The sequence below is a fragment of the Suricata suricatta genome, chromosome 11 (assembly GCF_006229205.1).
Source record: "Suricata suricatta isolate VVHF042 chromosome 11, meerkat_22Aug2017_6uvM2_HiC, whole genome shotgun sequence".
Classification (NCBI taxonomy): Eukaryota; Metazoa; Chordata; class Mammalia; order Carnivora; family Herpestidae; genus Suricata; species Suricata suricatta.
The window spans coordinates 4,074,898-4,095,395 of record NC_043710.1 but is presented as its reverse complement, the minus strand read 5'-3'; the positions used below and the strand labels follow the sequence as shown (position 1 = coordinate 4,095,395).

The 20,498-nt window shown below is 51.6% G+C and overlaps 1 protein-coding gene across 1 annotated transcript in view; it reads left to right on the top strand.

The window, feature by feature from the left end:
* PPP6R3 (protein phosphatase 6 regulatory subunit 3) overlaps nt 1–20,498 on the top strand; it is a 119,067-nt gene that overhangs the window by 33,289 nt on the left and 65,280 nt on the right. Inside the window, exon 2 of the mRNA XM_029956318.1 lies at nt 3,529–3,676. The gene's annotated coding sequence lies outside the window, so the exon portion shown is untranslated. The remainder of the gene's footprint in view (nt 1–3,528; nt 3,677–20,498) is intronic.

The window sequence follows — 20,498 nt, the reverse complement described above, 5'->3', positions numbered from 1 at the left end:
TTCTCCCCCGCAAGTGCCCCCCTCCATGACTATCACCCCTTCCCCTGCCCCCTTCAGCCCTCCGGTTCGATCTCAGTATTCAGTAGTCTCTCGTGATTTATGTCCCTCTCTCTCCCCAACTCTCTTTCCCCCTTCCCCTCCCTACAAGGTAGATCTCTTGACTTGCGTTTCTTTCTGGAAACTCTTGGTTGATGGTTTGACTGAGTATAGACTCCTGGGTCAGAAAACAGTTTCCTTCTGTACTAGTCTGTTAATAATTCTCTGTGACCTTTTAACTAGTATCCTGTTATTGTTTTTAATGGATGCATTATCTATCTAAGGATATCAATTAATTTTTTTTATATTCTCCTTTTCTGGTATAGTCTTTACTCCAGCTTATATTTTCTTGTTGTTTTGCCCTTGACTTTTCACGATAGAGGCTTTCCTGAGGTGCCTGGCGATGGCGATCTTTGGTTTTTTCTTCGGGCTTAAAAGCCAGGGATACATAGAGCACACAGAGCTGAATTCTGAGAAGTCCCCATCTTTCCGCTCGTGGGTCTTCATTTCTGCATTACATTCTCCACTAAAAGAACCAGGGCTCCTTGGAAGATGCATGGTTTTAGAGCTGGGGCAGAGAACGTTCGAGATGAATCTGGAACGTGGTGTTACGCCAGGAAGGAAGGAAGTGCTCCGAAAGTCGGGAAGCGCACTGGCGTCTGCTGGAAGGGAGCGTCGCCGGCTGGGTCAGGGGACACCTTGGGCATCAGAGGGACCATGGCATTAATAAGTAAAATGAGAATCTGTGAGTCCACACTGCCAGCAGAATAAAGATGAGGGGGAGAAGGGAGCTGACTTTCCTGCAGTTAGAGTGTCATCTGATGAAGGAATGGTAGACTTCGGAAAAACACCACTTGATAACCTTCAGAGTAACGGTTGATTCAGACAAAACTCGTCAGTGGGAAGTAAAACTACTGAGTGAATGTTTTAAGAACATAATCTCAAAATATCTTCCCACAGATTACTTACTAACTGATTACTTGGGAGAAAGTGGTATTTTACAGAGGAGAAATATGGCACATATCACCTTAACCAGGTGATCAAAGTGATCGCCAGTAAAGGGACAGGTTGACCTCCTCTTGATGCGATACTTTGGGAACAATAAAACTTGATTTATTCCTGCCAGAAGTGCATAGCCGTCATAAATGTCAAAAAACGAAAGACAAAGAAATGTGCTGAGCTGTTTCAGACAGGAGAGGAGGGAGATGTGAGCACCGTGCTTGTGTAAATTCGCATCCCGTTCTTAGGAAACCCACAGTGGCGCGCTTGCCACCGCGCTCAGATGCCTGGGATGTCCAGGGACAGGGAGCACTCAGGCACAAGCGACCCTGCAGTCAGTTGGGGGACCAGTGGGAGGCTCGGTGGGAGTTTCTGGTACTGCTCTTGCAAGTGTCCTGCAGATTTGTGATAAAAAGTTTTTTTAAAAAAAAGATTCATTTTTAACAGTAGTAGATTGGAGGCTCCTATCCTGGGAGGGGTGCATTGGCTGCGAACTTTCCAGCACAGTGACTCGTAGCGCCTCTTTGGGAAGTGCCCAGTGTCATTGTTTTCAGGTTCTTTTTCTCCCCCACAAGGCCTGTTAGCTCCCGCCCAGTGAGAGGATCTGGCTGGGGCTGGCGTGGGCAGGGGTGTGTGCCTGCGTCTCAGCGTTGCTCTGCAGCTCCCACAGCCCCTCTGCTGTCAGGGTGGCAAGCTGTCCCCAGCAGCGGCAGGCCAGTCTCCCTCCTGGGGCTGGCAGGGGGAGGGTGTTTAGGGGTCTCAGTGCTCAGGGAGCAACTTCTGCAGCCAGCACTCCTTTCACTCCCTTCCAGCATCCCTCCAGTTTTGCTGCCTTCTCCTGGTCCTTGCAGAGTGTGCCTTTAAAACACAAGCCAGAGCAGCCCAGGTGGTCTCCTCACCGGAGATCTAGAGGCATTTCAACGTGTGTTCAGTATACGCTCTTTACTCAGAGTTCCAAGGAGAGTTCCGCTGCTGCATTCGGACACTGGTCAGTTCTGTCTTCTGTCGTTTGGTCTTGTTTCTCATAGTCTCACACTTTAGAATGACTGACTGTGTTTCTTACCATCAGTAGTATAGTCCCACTATTTTTCCTAATCAGCCTAAGTGAAAAGAGTAGGAGCAATTATACAAAGACTATATTCCAGAAAAGTGAATTAAGTAGCACTCTGAGCACGTTTGACAGTGTTTTTTTTCTTTTGGCTTCCCTGGATGAGAGCGTGGGGTGGGGCGATGGGGGGCTGGGAGCCTGCGATCCGCCGGCAAAGTAGGAGAGGTGGGTGGTTTTGGCTTCTGGGGCGGGCGGGGGGGGGCAGTGATTGCAGATTGGTTTTGAGGGTTCTGCAGCCACTCAGATTGAATGCTAAAGTGTGTGTGCGTGTGCACGCACGTGTGTACATCCTGTGGGGTGCATAAATTCATCAGATTCTTATATTTTCATTCCAACCTGAGTTTGTTACTGTTTTGGTTGATTCATTTTATCAACCACTTAGCATTGATTCTGTTTATTATTTGATGGAAAACATTGACGTGAGTGTAGTGAGGTTTCTGGAAGAAAGGTATCCCACAAACAGCATTTTTGTGAGATGCCTTTTAGAATACATTCTCACAGGATTTCTCATGAGCGTATTGTCCATAGTGGAGTCTTTTTTCCTCTAGTGTAAAGTTAGGAAGGAAGCGCCTCGGAAGACCGTTTGCAGTCCTTCCGTGCGCTGGGTTTGATTAGTTGACATTAGAATGTGGCTGCGTGACTAGGACTTTAGTTCCCAGTGTTCTTCTTACATTTCCCAGTAAACGTTATGTTTAAAGGTATTACATGGGACTACCTGAGGACACTTAGAGGGAGATAGATACTTTGAAAGTCTTTTAAAATGTTTTTTATTTTTATTTAAGTATTTAAGTATTTTATTACTATATTTTTAAGTTTATTCATTTATTTTGAGAGATAGAGACCTCATGAGCAGAGGAGGGGTAGAAGGGGGAGGGGGGAGAGAAAGAAAGAGAATCCCAAGTAGACTCTGCACTGTCAGCACAGAGCCCGTCATGGGGCGGGAACTCAAGAAGCTGTGAGATCGTGACCTGAGCTAACACCGAGTCAGACACTTAACCAACTGAGCCACCCAGGTGCTCCAAAATTTGCTGTAGTATTTTAGAGTATGGTGCCTTTCGTTAGCCCTGTGTTGGGATAAGAGTGTCACTGATGTTTTCATAAGGTAATGGTAATACGGATGGTTTTGTCATTTGTTCACTGATAGTGATACTATGGTGTCTCTGTTTCTGGGTTACTGTTTAGTGTCAGTTAAAAGCTGAGGCCGGGGGGGGGGTGACGGTGCCCATTTTTCCCTGTTTACCCATAGAAAAATTTCAGCTAACTGGAACCTTTCAGTTTTCTGAGGGAAGACTCTGACTCAGGACCATGTAACAGTATCTTTAATGACAGCTGTCATCAGACCAAAACAGAACACGCTGTGACCATATGCTCTGTTTTCTTCGCAGGAGCTGCCATTTGCCCCGCCCCCGCCTCACTCCTGCTAACCTGTGAATGCAGTAGACTGGAAGACAGCCGTTACCAGGATAACCTGTAATGGGCAAGGAGCCACAGAGAAGAAAACATTTCTTTTAATTTTTAAACTTGGTTTGGAAGGTAAGACCATTAAGATTATCAGGCGTGTCCTTCTGTGTGTTGCACGAGGAGAGCGGTGTTCTGTTGGGAGACCCTGGAGTCAGGGCGGCCGGGGCCAGGCAGGTACAGTGTGGCTCCACGGGGCTGTGGGGGTGTCAGGAAGTTAAATAGCGGCCCCTGTGGTCTGCCCCAGTGTGACGTGCAGTGCGCAGTGCCCACGGGGTCCCTGGTTCCCGTGGGGGCGGGGGGCGCTCTGGGCCCCAAGGAGCAGCCAGGCCTGGACAGCTGGGGTAGCGTCCGGAGGAGGACTGCTCGGAGGGGCCCAGCTGCTGCGGCCATGTCACCTGGGGTGGGGGTGGGGGGAGATGTGATTTTGTTTTTATTTTACCCCAGCCAGAGGACATCTCTGGTGGTTAGCCAGCCATCTGACGCCTTGTGAGTCCTGATTGCTATCATTTACTGAAACTTTTTATTAAAGACCAGAGGTTGGCTTGGCATATTTGACTTTGTGCTCCGTTGGCACTTCAGAAAATGGCCCAGTAGGGTCTTTGGGGGGACGTGACGTATTTTTAGTCCATTTTCGTTTGCTCCACTCTATCTTGAGGAGGAGGTGGGCATAACCGAGTTGGCTATATCTCAGGAGACAGCATGGTGACTGTCCTGCCGGCCTCTGCCCCGCCCCCAGGACTGCCTTTCCCTCAGCCCGTGGTGAATGACCCCCCTCCGCCTTGGTGCTTTGCGAAGCTCTAACCCCTCCGCCTGATGTTCAAGGTTCTGATTTCTCCAACTTTTCCTCCATATTGTTCTGTAAAAATCCTAATGGAGAGGAGTCTCTCCTAAGGATTCATTCGCCTCCTGGCACCTTTTCAGGGAGGGGTGTGTGTCATGGGGCCAGCCCTTCCTCTTCTCCCCCTCCAGCTACTTGCTGACCGTGTGGGTAAAGCCTCTTCTGCTTCGCACCTGCCCGTCTGTGTGCAGAATTCAGCCCGAGGCGAGGGTTCAGACTTGAGAAGGGCAGCACCGGTGCGGTGCAGATCGTTTGTGCTTTGCGTGAGCTGCTGTTTGCCTTTTCCAGCAGCTTCTGAGCCTGGGTGACAGGAAGAGGGCACTAGTTGTAGGCCCCACGGAGGCCTCCAGCTCGAATCCAGCTTGTTATTTTAGAGGCTGGACATCTTTTTTATGTTTATTGGCCCGTTGTCTGTCTGTCAGCTGTAACATTTATCTGCTTTTCTACTCTGACACCAGAGTTTCAAGAATGATTTCTGAAACTATTTCTATAATACTACACATATTAGCCTGTTAAAAATTGAGGTGTGATTGACATATAATGTGAGTTTCAGGCATACAACATAGTGACTTGGTATTTGTGTACATAGTGAAATGATCACCAGTTGGTTTAGTTGACTTTTGTCACTGGTTCCATGTTTGTCTTGTAATGAGAACTTCTAAGATCTCGCGTAGCAACTTTCAGATCTGTAATACGGGGTTATTAGCTGTGGTCGCCCTGCTGTGCCGTACAGCTCGTGACTGACTTATTTCGTATCATGAAATCTGTACCTGTTAACCCCCTCACCCATTTTGTCCGCCCCCAGCACACGGTTCTGTTATTATTCTGTGTGTTTGGTTCCCTTTCTAGGGCTCCGCTCACTTTCTGCCCTTTTTGTCAAACCTTTCTGTATTGCTCCAGGTGCTCTGTGGCCACTCCTTGTGAACCTTTGTGAACTCTTAGAATATCTCATTACATTATTTTAGGATTATTTTTTCTCTTTGAGTAGATTTAAACCTGCCAGGAGCAAGGAGTTTTGACTTCTGTGTTGTGTCTGGTACTCTAGATGGTGGGCGTCATTGATCGTAAAGCGGTTGGAGCTGAACGTTTAGAGACCTTCTCAGGGTAACATTTTAAAGACTGTCTGTCTGTCTGTCTCTCTCTCTCTCTCTCTCTCTCTCTCTCTCTCTCTCTTTCTCTTTTGATTTTGATTTTCTTTGCCGACAGAGACTCTTACCTTGGCGGCTTATAGAGCGCTCGCTGACCATGAGCCGTATTCCTCCTGTTTCTTTTTTCACTCCCTCTGCTCATCAGATGCTGTCTGATGCCGGCTGACCTCTTCTCTTAGGAAGGTGCCCAGTGTCTCCAGGAGGCCCAGGATCTGTGCTGATTGGCCGAGGAGGATTCCCAAAGAGGAGCAGCGCTGTGAGCTTAGGGCTCTTCAGACTGGGGGTTGCAAGGCCCAGAGAGGGAAGCCTGGAGCCCAAGAGGCAAAGAAGAGGGTATTATAAACGTATTTATATAATAAGAGCAGACTTTCACAGATCTTATTGATGGACTTAAACATATTAAAATGCTGGAGTCCAGTTTTCTGTAATACAGATCTGTTACTGAGAAGGATGGACTTCTTTCTCCGGGCGGGTAACGTTGCACCTCGGCGGTGTCCAGAGCCCCAGTCTCCGTCTCAGTCCCTGTTGCAAATGTCCTTCTAATCTACCAGTGCTGACCGGTGATGAGATTTTCTGTATTTCGTTCGGGGGAGTGTCTTTTCACACAGACGGCTCCCGCCGCATTCCGGAGCACTTACAGAATCCCGCAGGTTCTGTTAGGGTGCAGATTAGCGCTTGCAGGTGACAGTTCAGAACGGCCACCTCAAGTGTGTGGCCGTGTGGGTCTTGCGATAGGAAACCCTGCTTCACGTTTGCATTCGGGTCTGAAAAGTGCTGTTGAACTGTAGTTTGAGCTCAGAAATTGTACCCGCTGCAGATTGGTGTGAGGACAGGGATTTCACCGGGTTTTAACTCCTGGCGGTACGGGGACAAGCATGCAGCAGCTCAAATTTCCAATCCCAGCGAAGCCGGTGCCGAAATGACTTCACCGCGGTGGAAACTTTGCAGATCAGGGCTGGTTAGCCTCGGAGTTGTAGGTTGAATTGATTAAGAAACTTCAAGATTTCAGCCAAGGCCCGTTTCCAGAGCCATTCAGTGTTCAGTAGTCATGGTTGAGAGTTGTTTTTCTCATTCAGGAAAATTTCAGTGTTGGCCCGGTGCTCAAGAGGTTGCAAAAACATGTTACCCCTTGATGAGCTGCTGGCCGTGGGACATGCCAGGTCAGGATCTGATGGCGGGTAAGTCTCCCGAGAGTTGGGGAGGCTCGCTGTGACATGGCTGGTCAGTAACATGGTGGGCGGGGGGGGGGGGGGGGGGGGGGCTTTGAAAACCTCTCCACGTACCTACTGATGACAGTGAAAACGAAGTAACCATAAGCTTTAAACATTACATTTTCACACTTACAGAAATTTATCCCGTTAAGCTCTTTTTGCTCCACACGTGATTTTACTGCCATCAGCTGTGACACATCGCGGATTCTGCTACGTGTTGAAGTGACGTTACCTGCACTCAGCTTCTCCGGAAACGCCCTCCTGTGGCGGTTGCGTATGGGCCGTCCCGAGGGGCTCCCTGGTCGCCGCTTCGGGCCCTCCAGGAAGCAGCCCGAGCTGCCCCAGGGGTGGCCGCACGCTCCGCCACATCCCCCCTCACTGGCCTCTTCGTGCTTGGCCGACAGGCTGCTCGGAGGCCAGCTTTGCTTTTGAAGTTTCTGAATTTTCAGTTTTTATTTTTGTGAAGTTTCAGTCAGTTAAGCGTCGGACTTTGGCTCGAGTCATGATCTCACGGCTTGAGTTTGAGCCCCAACGTCAGGCTCTCCGCTGTTAGCTCGGAGCCCTTTTTGGGTCCTCTGTGCCCCTCTATGCGCCTGCCCCGCTCATTTGCTCTCTCTGCCTCTCTGTCTTTCTCTGTCTCTCTCTCTCTGTCTCAGAAATAAGTAAGCAAAGCCCAAAACGCCATCCATCCAAAATAGTTAGCTTTTAAAATTTCTAAGCTTTTCTGATGCCACCTTCCTGTGCGTGAGGGACACTGTAGCAACCGCTTCGTCCGGAAATGCGGACGGAGAGCAAGTTCTCCGGGCACAGGCGGGGCACTGGCCGAGGGAACCCAGGGCCTGGCTGGCGGCTCTCGTGCCGAAGGGATTCCCGCTGCACCGTGTCTTAGGTCCCTCTTCTCTCATTCGGTCCTTACGGGGCTGCATGGACAACAGTAAAGTACAGTGCCACGGTTCCGCGTGGGGCACGCCCAGCACGTGGGTTGTGTCCTTGTGATCTGGAAAGCAGAGGAGCAGTGTGGCCGTGTGGGTCACACGTGGTGAGAGCCCGAGGCCTGTCCTGCCCAGCGCTGCCTTCTCGGTGACAGCAGCCAGGGACGCATGTAAATGAGCAATGTGGCTGCGTCTCAGGACAGCTCAGCTCAGGTGAATTTCAGAGAGTCTTCACAAGTCCTGGAATGTCATGCTTGTGATTCCCCCCCCCCCCCCCCCCCCCCCCCCCCCCCCCCCCCCCCCCCCCCCGTTACTCATTCTTTGTTCAGGGCTGCCTAAAACCTGGCGGCAGACGAGCCGTGGCAGCCTCAGTGCTATCCCCCCAGGTGGCCCGGGGCCCTGCAGTTGGCTCACATGCTGATGGCAGAAAGAACAGGGTGAAAAAAGGACGTAACGGGGTGCCTGTGAGAAGGCAGCGGTGTGGTTTGCCGTTGGCTGGTTGGCTTGTCCCGCTTCCTTGTTTTCTCGTGCTTTGCACACAGACGCGGAAGTGTGCGCAGCCGCCTCGTACCTCCCGCGCGGCCGGCAGGCTGGCCAGGCTTCCGCAGCGCCCCGGTCGCGGGCTGAGCGGGCGCTGCCGAGCTCTCACTGGGGGCGGGAGTGTTTTCCTTCCTCTGTAGTCTCTGTCCTGCGTGGGGACAGCCTGTACGAAGGTGCAGAGCTTAGGGAGTCAGGCAGGACCACAGGTACAGCAGAAACTAACAGTCATCTGCTCCGTGTCTCCCTCCCTCCCCCTTCCTTCCCCTTCCCCCTTCTTCATCCCTAAGTAACTTACCGGGGGCTGTAGCTTCTCCCTTCTTCTCTTAGCCATTCTCTCACAGTCCCCTCCTTCCACATTGCTAAGTCGTGTGCCTCTAGGGAGCTGTTTCTAATCCGGCTCACTTTTCTTTCTCTTGACATTTATTCATTTTTTTTAAGTTTATTTTTTGAGAGAGAGAGAGACAGCGATAGCTCACGAGCACAGGAGGGGTAGAGAGAGGGAGACACAGAACCTGAAGCAGGCTTCAGGCTCTGAGCTGTCAGCACAGAGCCTGATGTGGGGCTTGAACCCACAAGCAGTGAGATCGTGCCCTGAGCAGACAGTGGACTTAAGTGCCTGAGTCCCGGGCGCCCGGACCCGGCAGTGAGGGCAAAGCCTCAGCTTGTACGTGCACGGCGCCGTTTCTCCCTCACCTTCCAGCATAGTCACGGCACGGCTTTGGCTAAAATCAGCGTCAGAGTGTCATGTATCCTTTGGCTGCTGAGTCCCTAGGTCTCTGACTTGACCCTCTCTGTGTGGCCGCATAAATCCAGCACATACTTCTCCCGTGGGGACGCATCCTTTTCAGATCCCTCTGCCTGGGGACTCTGGTGGGGGTGGGTGTCCCCCTCACTGTCCTTCCGAGGGCCGTCTTCGTTTCTTGGTGTGTGGTTCCAGTCTTCCTCTCGTGGCTTGTTGCCATGCTTTTTAAAATGTATATTTTTTAAATTTTCATTTTTCAGAGACAGCATGAACGGTGGAAAGGGGCCGAGGGGGGCAGAGGGGGTCTCAGGAGGGCTCCGTGTTCGGTGTGGGGCCTGACCTGGAGCTCAGGGCCATGACCCCGGGATCGTGACCGGAGTCGAAGTCAGGACTGAGCTACCCAGGCGCCCCAGTGCTTCTTTGTATTTTTTAACCTAAAAAAAGGTTTGTTTTTTTTTAATGTTTATTTTTGAGAGAGAAAGAGCGACAGAGTGCAAGTGGGGGAGGGGCAGAGAGGGAGACAGAGAACCCAAAGCAGGTTCCAGGCTCCAAGCTGGCAGCACAGAGCCCAACATGAGACTCGAACTTAGGAATTGCGAGGTCATGACCTGAGCTGAAGTCAGACACTTAACCGACTGAGCCACCCAGGCGCCCCTTGAAGATTTTACTTTTAAGTAATCTCTGTATCTAACATGGGACTCAAACCTAACAACCCCGAGATCAAGAGTCACATGCTCCGCCTCCTAAGCCGGACAGGCACCCTCCTGGCTTATTGCCATGCTTTGGAGGATGGAGCCCAGTTTCTAGTAGCTTTTTGAAAAAGCATGAATAAATGCTCTTTTCCAGAATTGCTGTCGAGGAAGCTGGTATCATTCTGATTTCCAGTCCTTTTTTGATTGTTTTTTCCTCACTAGAAAGGTTATCTATGAGGCTGTGAAATTTCACACTCTGTCAGCACTCAGTGTGACCGGAGACACACGGCCTGGGGGCAGGGTCCTGTTCTTCACAAGGGGTTGTTTTGATGAGGGAAGTGGTGGTGGATCATAATATGTCCTTCTAAAACTTAAGTCACTTGTATGTTGGACTTTCTGAATTATTTCTCCATTTTCTGTCTTTTCACGCATTTGCCGGCATTGTTTTTTCTCTCTGTCCTCTACTGCTGTCTTGCTAGAGGTCCAGAGGGGTGAGAATTGCGTGGGGCTAAACCCAGTAAACATCTGGGAGGTGGTGTAATCCTTTCCGTTTCCTGTTGAGGCCCGTTTATATCAGTTGGACTTGAAAAGAGATTCATCAGACAGCGAGGCAATCCCCAGTGTGGCCCTTCTTCTGCCAGACCCTCTCCTAGAGGGTCATCCAGGCTTTGGCCGGGCCTCTTGCAGCCTTGGGGCGTTGCGTGTGTTAGTGAACATAACCTTCCGCCCGGTCTGTAACAAGTTCCTGTGTCTATTGCTCGCTCGAGCTCTGTATTTCCCCCTCACTGGCTCTCATTTTATGTTTGGGAACTATAATGGCAGTATAAAAGAGCTTGAAGATATGCAAAGCTCGTTATTTTTTAAAGTTGTTCTTTAGTGTTTATTTTTGAGAGGGAGAGAGAGCATGCGCGTGCTAGCAGAGGAGGGGTGGGGGAGGGGGGAGGGAGACAGAGAATCTGAAGCAGGCTCTAGACTCTGAGCTGTCAGCGCAGAGCCCGATGTGGGGCTCGAACTCACGGACTGCGAGATCATGACCTGAGCCAAAGTCAGATGCTTAACTGACTGAGCCCCCAGGTGTCCCAAAGCTAGTTATTTTATCCGTGCGGTGGCGAGTCCTCCTGCCTGGTCATCCCTCTGGGAGCCATGTGGACAGCAGTGTCCTCCCCCTGGCACAGGGTAGGTATCGCCTGGCCAGGAGCTGGTCTGCCTGGGGCAGGCTACTGCCAGGTTAGCGTCTTCCACGGCCCTAGACAAGATTCATCTGTGACCTAGATTTTCTGAGGCTGGTTTGCTTATTAGTCACATCATAATATGACTTTATGCCGAGTTTATAATCAGCTAAGATCTTTGGACCTGTTTCTTTCTATATTTTACCTGTTTCCTTATGCTTGGTGTTGCCCTCGCCATTCCTAATCACGTTTTTCAGTCTTTATGTAAAATATAGTTCACATTAAGTAAATCTGTCTTCATCATGTTTAGAAATATTTTGAATACTGATTCTCATGTTTTCTGTGCATTTTGATAAGCCCTTGGCATCTTGGTGAACTGACACAGTGGCTGGCCCCAAGAGCTGGGCGCCCGGTGTCCCCTCCCGTGCTGTCCTGACCGAGCCGTGCAGCCAGCTTGTCTTTGCCTGCCACCCCAAGACAGGCCGTCCCCGTGGACCAGCGTGTCCTGAGAGCCAGGAGCGCACGGCTTGGCCCGGGACCAGCTTGTGCTCGGTGACTGCTCCACGGCTGCCCCCACCCTGTGCTCTGACGGGCGGGGCGGGGCAGGGCAGGGCACACACGGGCCTGACAGGCTTGGGTGTGGACCCCGTTCTGGCTGGCACATACCTGCTCTAGGCTTTGGGAGGTCACCTGACCTCTCAGAACCTTGGTTTCTCCGTAATGGAAACAAGAGCAAAACCAGGGGAGGTGGTTTGGAGGTTTCCAGGTAGGGTGTATCTGTGAGTATCAGCCCGAGGCGGGCCTGTGGTGGGCGCTTCATGGGCAGCCCTTAGTGGTCGGGTTTCCACCTGTCATAGAAAGTTCACCATCAGGACAGTTGACGTTGCTGTGGAGTGGCTGGACCAGAGTCAAGAGTGTGCGTCGTAAGGAGCGATAGGCACCACGAGAACCGTTCAGTTCTCTCTGCGGGACTCTGAGCTGCTTTCCTGAGCAGATGCGCAGCAGCCCATGGTTTGCTAGTCTTTTCCTTGCACGTGAGACGGCCATGAAAGCGGGCCCCTCCGGGGATAGCAGCCTGGTGCCGCGGCCCCAGGGACTCTGGAGACCGGCCTGGACGCTTCGTGAGGAAGCGTGGCCTGATGGAAGTTCACTGGGCGAGGAAGGTGGAAGGTGAATAGCCAGAGCTAAAAAGGGGCCATCAGCTTCTCCCGTGACCAGTGTGCCCGTCCCGGTTTCTGTTGCAGAGCTGGTGAAGACTCCAGACTAACTAGGATAGTTAGCTGCTGCTTGATCTGAAGTCTGTTTCTTTTGGGCACTTTCTCTTTACTATTATTTTTTTAATTTATTTATTGGGGGGAGCATAGGAGGGGCAGAGAGAGAGGGAGAGAGAGAGAATCTCAAGCAGGCGGCACACTGTCAGTGCAGAGCCCAGCTTGGGGCTCAGTGTCACAAACCGTGAGATCCTGACCTGTGCTGAAATCAGGAGTCGGACCCTCAACCCCTGAGCCCCCAGGTGCCCCTTTGGCCTTTTTTCAAAAGTATCTTAATAGCATTCTCAGTTTGCTCTAGAATTTGTAGCTAACTTGGGGAGGCTGTTCTTTTTGGGCGACTTGTCTCTAGCAGATATATGAATACAGCGGCCTCTGTCACTTGCTTCAAGTTAAACGACTTGAAACTTACATGTCCCTTGGCTTCACTTAGGAAAGCTTGGGCACACTGGGTGTTTGTGCCCCGGCTGTTCGTGCGGGGGCTCTTCCCCTGCGCAGTTGTCCGGCCCGCACACTCTCGTTGGGCCGCCCCCGGAGCCGCAGACGGAGACACCGTTCTTGCTGTGCCGCGTAGAAGCTGCCCCTCTCTCTCCCTTTTTTTTTTCTTGGTAGTTTTATGATTTTGTTAATAAAATAGGATGTGCACATAGGCCGTCTCTTCGTTTCCTTGGCTACATAGCCTGGCATGAGGATGGGGGACCCGGATGGCCAGCTGGGCTGCTCCTCCCACAGTGGCCTGGTGCTCCTTGGAGGAGACGCTATGAGCAGACCCCGCGGTGAGATTCGTTGTAAATCAGCGGCACGTCTGGCTCCTGGATGCTGGGGACAGGGACTTCCGGAAGCCACTGGGCAGCGCGTGCTCGTTCTCTTGTTCTCGCGTGATCAGTGTCGGGCACCTCGGGCCGCCCCAAGTCTGCCGCACACCCTGTTGTCACTGCCTCAGAGCCCCCCAGTTGTGTTTAATTTTGTTGTCATATTCGTCCTCTTTGTAACGGTCTTGGGCTCCCCCAGAGGTCTGAGGGTGGCCGCGGTGCTGGAGAGGTGGCAGCTCCCACGTCTGCACGCGGCACCCCGCCTATGCCCCCCTCCCCTTGTTACTGGTCGCTTCTCTCTTGTGTTTGGCTCAGAGCATCGATGCCCCTGTGTGGTTTAAGAGATGCAGAGATTCCGGGGCTTGAGGTTGAAAATCAACTACTGGAACCCATGAGAATTTTCTTTTTTCTTTTTTTTTTTAATTAAAAAAATTGGGTGGGGGGCGCGCCTGGGTGGCTCAGTTAAGCGTCCAACTTCAGCTCAAGTCATGATCTCATGATTCGTGGGTTCAAGCCCCGCATCGGGCTCTATGCTGACAGCTAGCCCAGAGCCTGGAGCCTGTCTTCAGATTCTGTGTCTCCTTCTCTCTCTGCCCCTCCCCTGCTCACGCTGACTCTCTCTCAAAAATAAAAACATTAAAAAATGGAAAAAAAAAATTTTAACGTTTATTTTTAAAAGAGACACAGAGCACAAGCTGGGGTGGAGCAGAGAGAGAGGGAGACACGATTAGAGGCAGGCTCCAGGCTCCCAGCTGTCAGCACAGAGCCTGACATGGGGCTCAAACTCAGGAACCGTGAGATTATGACCTAAGCTTTTGCTGACTGAGTCACCCAGGTGCCTCGCCCATAAGAATTTTCTGATGTGACTTTGAGTCGTATCACCTCTTTTACCTTGGCTTGTTTGCGTGTACACTCTCTCCCTCTGCCCCTTCTTGTCTCTGTTTCTCCCTCTCCCTCTCCCCCTCCCTCCCTCCCTCCCTCTCTCCCTCTCTCTCTCTCTCTCTGTCTCTCTCTCTCTCTGTCTCTGTCTCTCTCTCTCACACACACACCCCCGACACAGCTGGGTCTTCCTTGCCTTCGTTTCTTAGACCTAACAAGGCTTCTGGCAAAAACTAGATCACCCTGTGTCACCCTCACTAATTACCGCCTTTCTTCCTAACTCCTCAGTCTCACCTTAAAAAAAAAAAAAAAAAAAAACCTAAACTTATTCTTAATAAAATGTTTGCATCTACTTGGATTGAAGTGTTTGAAATTATGGAAATTACGCACAGAGATTCACATACATTTGAGTTTTCATAATGACAGTTTGTACAGGAACAAATTACCTGCTTTAATGTGGATCAGATGACAAAATAGACTCGATTTTCCTTGCTTGGCACTTGGCTTCTTTAGTGTAAAAGTGAAGCGGGTGACAAGAGTGCACCGCTCGCCCTGCCCTTAGCGTCCGAGTGCTGGGTTTGGAGGTGGCTTCAGTGTGGCAGTCACATTTGCTTTCTGGGGGTCCTTCGTGTGTTTCCCAGCGCGCTCAGAATTCAGACACAGGCCATAAACTTCTGTCCTCTGCCACCCCGCGGTATGGCCAGGATCAAAGACCACATGCACATTGGGCTTTGAAGAGGCAGAATCCTGGGGGGTGTTGGAGGCAGAGCGATAATTCAGTGAAATCTCGTGGGGGGAGACCTTAGTTGGCAGAGTAGGGGCTGTGCAGGCCCCCCGCCTTCCGGAGGTTCTGACCCGGCGCCTGCCCAGGCCGCTCGCTCTGGAGGCGCCTCTGCGGCATCGCAAGGCCGCCGGGTCTGCAGTGCGTCCGCCACTCCTGTGGGGGCGTCACGTGCGGTTGCTGCCGCGTCCCCGTTCTCGGCCTCGCCTTTAGCACTCCCTTCCCTGGCCGTGCGTCCCTCCTGCCCAACGCGGCCGCACCCCGGACGGGTGGGACCTGTCCCTCTCATGCCTCTGGGAGTGCTCCCTCTGCCAGGTGTGCCCTCCACGGCTCCGCTGTCACTGCCTGTGCTGCTTGCCTCTGCTTGCGCTCAGAATTGGTTCTTTCTAGATGTTATTAAGATACATTGCTGAGTCTGCACTGTGGATACCGCAACGTCTGTTTTCCTCTGTTAAAGCTCACCGGCTCGCTCTCTGCTCCCAGCAAGCCTGGGCTGCTGTGCGGCGGCCCCTCGGGGGGGGGGGGGGGGGCCGTGAGACCCGGCCCGGGTCCCCTCAGCTCGGCCTCACACCTTCCCAGAGTCTCTCCTGGTGGTCAGGGCCTTCTCCCTGCCATGGATTTCTGGAAGGCCCTGGTGTGCCCTCGGACCTAACGTTTGCAGGCCTGGAATGCTTTTTGCTGCAGCCTCCCCTGCTGAACTTGCAGGTGTTTGGAGCCCTGGCCAGGCCCCCCTCTGCGGTGCTCCCATCCTGCAGAGCAAGCCGGCGTCCTGCCTCTTATCCTCTGTGTTTTCTCTTTTCTCCGTTTTACTGTCATTTTCCAGGGGTGGGGACCCTTTAACACACTGCTCCTGTCGTCAGAGCACTTGCTGATTCGTATAAAACATATTATATGGAGTTGACGCCTGTTTATTGGTCTCAAAGAAAAGCTGAAATGTCAGAGAAACTACAAAGTAAAAATGAGAACAATTCTGGAATATCCAGGTGGTAAAAACATGATTACTTTTGGCATGTTCTTTGGAAGAAGCAGTTGCAAAAACAAATACAATGAAACTGACTCTGGGCTTGTATTGTCCTTTCCTCTGAGGAAACCCGTGTCTCGCATCAGCAGTCCGGTGTTTGGTTTAGTTGGTCCCGCTCTTGTGGGCCGGGGGCTGGGGAGAGACACAGCTGCGGGCATGGGGGGCGCTTTCCGGGCCTTCGTGATCGGCTCCTTTGGTGGCAAGTGAGAGCTGCCCTAGCAGCCAGCCTTCCTGACTTTTGCGTTCCTGGTTTCTGCTGCTTGGGGGACAGTTAGAACGAGACAGGACGTTTGCCTCGAATTCGGCCTTGTGGTTACTGTGGTTACCGCACAGCGCAGAGGGGACACCCACCCCCGCAGAGTGACACCGCATGCTCCGATTTCTAGGCGCTTCGCTCCCTGTCCCTTTATGGAGCCCAGCGCTTCCCTGCCCGGTCTTGGCCAATGCGGCCTGCCTGACGCCCCTGGGTCCCTGAGTCCAAGTCCAGCCCTGGGGAGCCCTCACACTACAGGGGTCCAGGTGCCGGTGGGAGCGGGGCAGCCACGACGACGAGCAGCCCGACCCTCCCTGCCTCCCGTTGCCAGGCCGCTTGGAAACCTGGCCGGGGCGTGGGGCGGCTGGCTCTGCTACTCGTGTGATAAGCAAGTTGTTTTTAATCTCAGCAGGGGCCGTGAAGGCTCAGTTTACTCCCAGGATGAAGGGGAGTACAGTGGGCTTTTGTACACTGATCAAACATCATTGTTTCCCAACATATTTCAGTGACCTGGGTATTTTTTTTCTTTACAGTATTTTTGAATCCGCGTAGAAAGTGAAATTCCCAGAGACGTGTGCCTCTTTTACAGTTTGGCGAGGCAGATCGAAACCACTCTGGCCCTCCCGACTCAAGATCTAACCCTTCATTGTTTCAGGGAGAGAAATGAAAATTTCCTGTTATTCCTAGAGACATTTCTAGATATTAGAGACTAAATAACATTTCTCATTTTCCTGTGAAGCACTTTTTTTGAGTTGAAGAATGTCCCGGTCTCTTTATATACGTAAGAACAAACACGATGTCTCGCGAATGTGTTCGTGTCAGAAGGAGGAGAAAGCGGGGCCCACATTACGTCTCCTCCCCCACCCACGTTGGCCCCGTGTGGAAAAGGTAGTTGATGTTGACTTTGGCTGTGGAAGGAGATGGGGGGCGAGGTGGGGTGGGGAGGGTGGTTAGTACCAAGAGAGAAACGTTGACTCATCATCGTAGTAATAGTCCTGCCCAGTGGGCAGCCACTGGCCACACGGAGTCTTGAGCACAAAGTGTGGCCCGTCCACACTGAGGTGTGCTGCGAGCAGAAAACATACTCGGGTTCTGCAGGCTTCCTAACAGCGAGTTGTGTGTTGAAATAATGATGTTTGGCTGTGTGAGGCTCAATAAAATCCAGTCTTAGAATTAGCGTAGCCAGCTTGTTTGACGGTTTTCAGTTTCTCTATGTATCTTAGCTGTATTTTTGCAAGGACTCCCTTTTACTGCAGGGCCCTGGCGGTTGAACCTTATAACTGTTCGTTCATACGTAGCTTGTTTCTGCCTCCAAGGGCACAGAGAGAAGCTGGGGAACTAGCTTACTGGTGCCGTTCCTTTCTGGTCAGTTTGCTGCCTGACCAAAAGCTGACATACACGCTGTTTGCTTAGGAAGTCTCCTGTGGTTTCCTGTTACTTTTAAGCGTGTAGCACCCCCAGTTTAGGGAACATGCATTGTGGAAATACAGATTTCAGTGTTCTGATTTTGAAAATGCTCTTCTAATTCAGGATGGTGGGAAACGAAGGGACTTAGGCATTTTACAAACAGTCACTTAGGCCTCCCTGTTCCTGTGCTTAAGGAAGTATAATCGAACAAGGAGTCGCAGGCTCGGGGGTCGGAGCGGCTGGCTGGTCAGGGAGGGCACAGCGCCGGAGCACGCAGCCCAGCTGTGTCCTGGCACGCTGGAACGCAGCCCGGGGCCGGCTCTGGGGCTGCCAGGCATCTGTCTGCCTCCCGTGTGGTGCTCTGGGGATGGGGGCATCTTCTGCCATCCCTGAGAGCCTTTCTTGTCTTGGGCACGCAGCCAGGTGTAGAGGCGAGAGCACGTTGGGGAAGACGTTGTCGTGCCGACGCCTCCCTGCTTGAGAGGTCGGGGACTGCGCCGGCCGCCTGGGCTGCGAGGGCCCGGAGGGGAGCGCGCGGTGGCGGGGGCCTGGTTCCTCCTGAGCAGCAGATGCTCTTCTGTAAAGGACCAGGTAGTGCGTATTTCAGGCCGTGTGGGCCACACTTAGTCTCTGCCACACATTCTCCTCTTCTCCTTAAACAACCCTTTAAAAATACCTCAGCCATTCTTAGCAGGCAGGCTGTGGGCTAGATTTGCCAGCTCTGCTCTTACTTACTTCATCATGACTAAGTATCAGTCATAAATTCAGTATTTCACGAGTTATGTTTCATAGAGTTGAAAATTGGGGAGTCTGTGTTTACTTGAATTAGGTGGATGTAATTCTATTCTGACCCATAAGTAAGGAGTGTGACTTTATCTAGAGTCTGTGGCTGTTTATAGTTTCCACCTGATGGATGTGAGCGTATGTCTTGTTTATAATTAGCCAATCATAAGGTCTTGATAATCAGCTTTGCTTTTCTGTGATTGATTTATTAGTATTCTTCATTATACATACCCGTTCTATATGGGATTACAAAAATAAAAAACACATACTATTTGAAAGGAGAACTCATTTTTAAAAAAGACTTTCAGGCTAAATTAGTCACCATGTCCAGTGTTCTGACTTCAGGTGGAGAGACTATTCTTTAAGATGAGCAGAGATGTGGTTTACAGACTAAAATAAGCACAGACTGATCTGAGGTCAGTGGAGCGTTAGAAAGTATTTGAATACACCTGGTAGTAGCTGGTCAGTCAGTGACTTCGCTAACATATTTATAATAAGTAAAGTGGACTGTTCTTTCACTTTGTAGACCTTCCAGGTTCAAAATGTCCACGATCGCTGTGAGGACATGGATGATTACTCTTTCGGGGTTCCGTAAGGTGCCTCTGCTCTGACCGAAAGCTCTGCTCCATTATCTGTCCTCAGTGCCCGTCTCTCCCCGTCCAGGGCCGTGCAGATGAAGCCGCGCTGGGAGCCCGGCCACGGCCCGGTGTGCTGCGGCTGTGTGAGACCCCGGCTGTCTTCATGCTCATCGCTTGAGCACCAGCAGGACGCGCAGCGGTAGGGTGTACGGCGTCCAGGATTTGTGGCTCAGACTCCCGGGCGAATGCGCCGCGTTGCTCCGGCAGAAGCGGTAGTAGCCGCTGCTGGCGGCGGTGCCTGGGGGTCCTCCTCCTTTCCCCTCCGCAGTTAGCTTCTGCTACCGTTCTTTTTTTTCTCGTTGTCAATTTTATTAGGGTAAAATGGCATAATCACCTCTCTTTTGTTTGCCATTTTCCACAGTCTGAAAACTGGAAAAGCACCGATGGCTGTTGACTTCCACCATCTTCTCCCCCAGAGTTCCTCACGAGGGGTGTGTCACTTTTGCTCTTATTTCCTTCGGAATTGGCTTTGCACAGGAAGCTCGCGTTTGAAGCATCGTTTCTGCCCCTCACCAGCAAGGGTTACAGCCTTCTGCCCGCCTTTGGGCTGGTGCAGCTTGGGGACAGTTGGGACCATGGTGGGAGTTGTGATGCTGCTTTCTTAGTGCGTTCTGTGACGTCTTCTGTCCGTAATCGGAGGTGGCGGTGCCTTACTCTCGTGCCGTCCCCCGGGCTCCGTGGTGACCGCGTCCATGTGCCGGTGCTGCAGCGCCGTCGTGGTGCCCATGAACGCCGCGGCGGCTCCTGTGCCCTCACGTCTCCCGGTGCTGCCGACGGGCACGAACTTCTCTGTGCCTTTCGAACTTAAAGATTTTTTTAAGGCAGGGGCGACTTTTATCACATCCTGTTTTGTAATCTTCCCTAAAACCTGTTCCCTTAAGGAGTCTTTTTTTTTTTTTTTTTCTTAAGATTCCTTAAAACTGCTTATATCTTAAACTCTGATCGTCTGCTGAATGGCCAAGTCACATGAAGAGGGCATACTTTCACATGTCCCTGAGTAACCTGCCGCAGCACAGTCTTCTGTGCCTGGATCGGCCCACTCGACTGGCTGTGTAAATAAAATTTGCCCTCCGTGATCTCTGATTTAAAAAGTATTTTGGACGATGTTCATGAAAATACTAAATCAGGTTATATTCCTACCCGATCTTCTAATATGGATGATTTAGCAAAAATACATAGTTCTCAGAATGTTATGCATGCGGTACACAGGTTCTGACCTTTGCGGCCTCCTTCCTTTACGTGGACTCTTCCAGCACAGGATTATACGCGAGCAGACGTGGCTGTTAACGTGCTCTTCTGTGGTGACGACAATGGGGGCCGCTACCCTGGGCGTGGGCGGCAGAGCTGCGGTCAACCTGTGGGTGTGTGGGTAGGGGTGACAGGAAGCGTGTGTCGTACCAAACCTGGCTCAGGACTTCTGCAGTGAGCATCTCGGACCGACAAGAAAGACTCGAGCAGTGTAACCCGAATCAGAACTTTTGTTCGATGCTGTCATCTTGTCATGTATTGCTCAACAGTGGCATCTGAGAGTGCGCTGTGGCAGCTGCAGATTACATGGTGATCTGACTCTGTTTCCTGTTTCCAGCTGTGACCAGTGAGGACCCTGTGTAACTCTGCAGATGGCCGTGTTCTCACTCTGGGGGCGGGCTGGGAGGAAGGGGGGGGTATGTGTGGCCCTGTCAGTGTCAGACGGGTGTCCTCAGAGCCGAGGATGAACGCTCTCCCTACTTCGTAAGGAACAGCTTCCGTTTGTGTAGTTTCTCTGTGAAGAATGGATGGC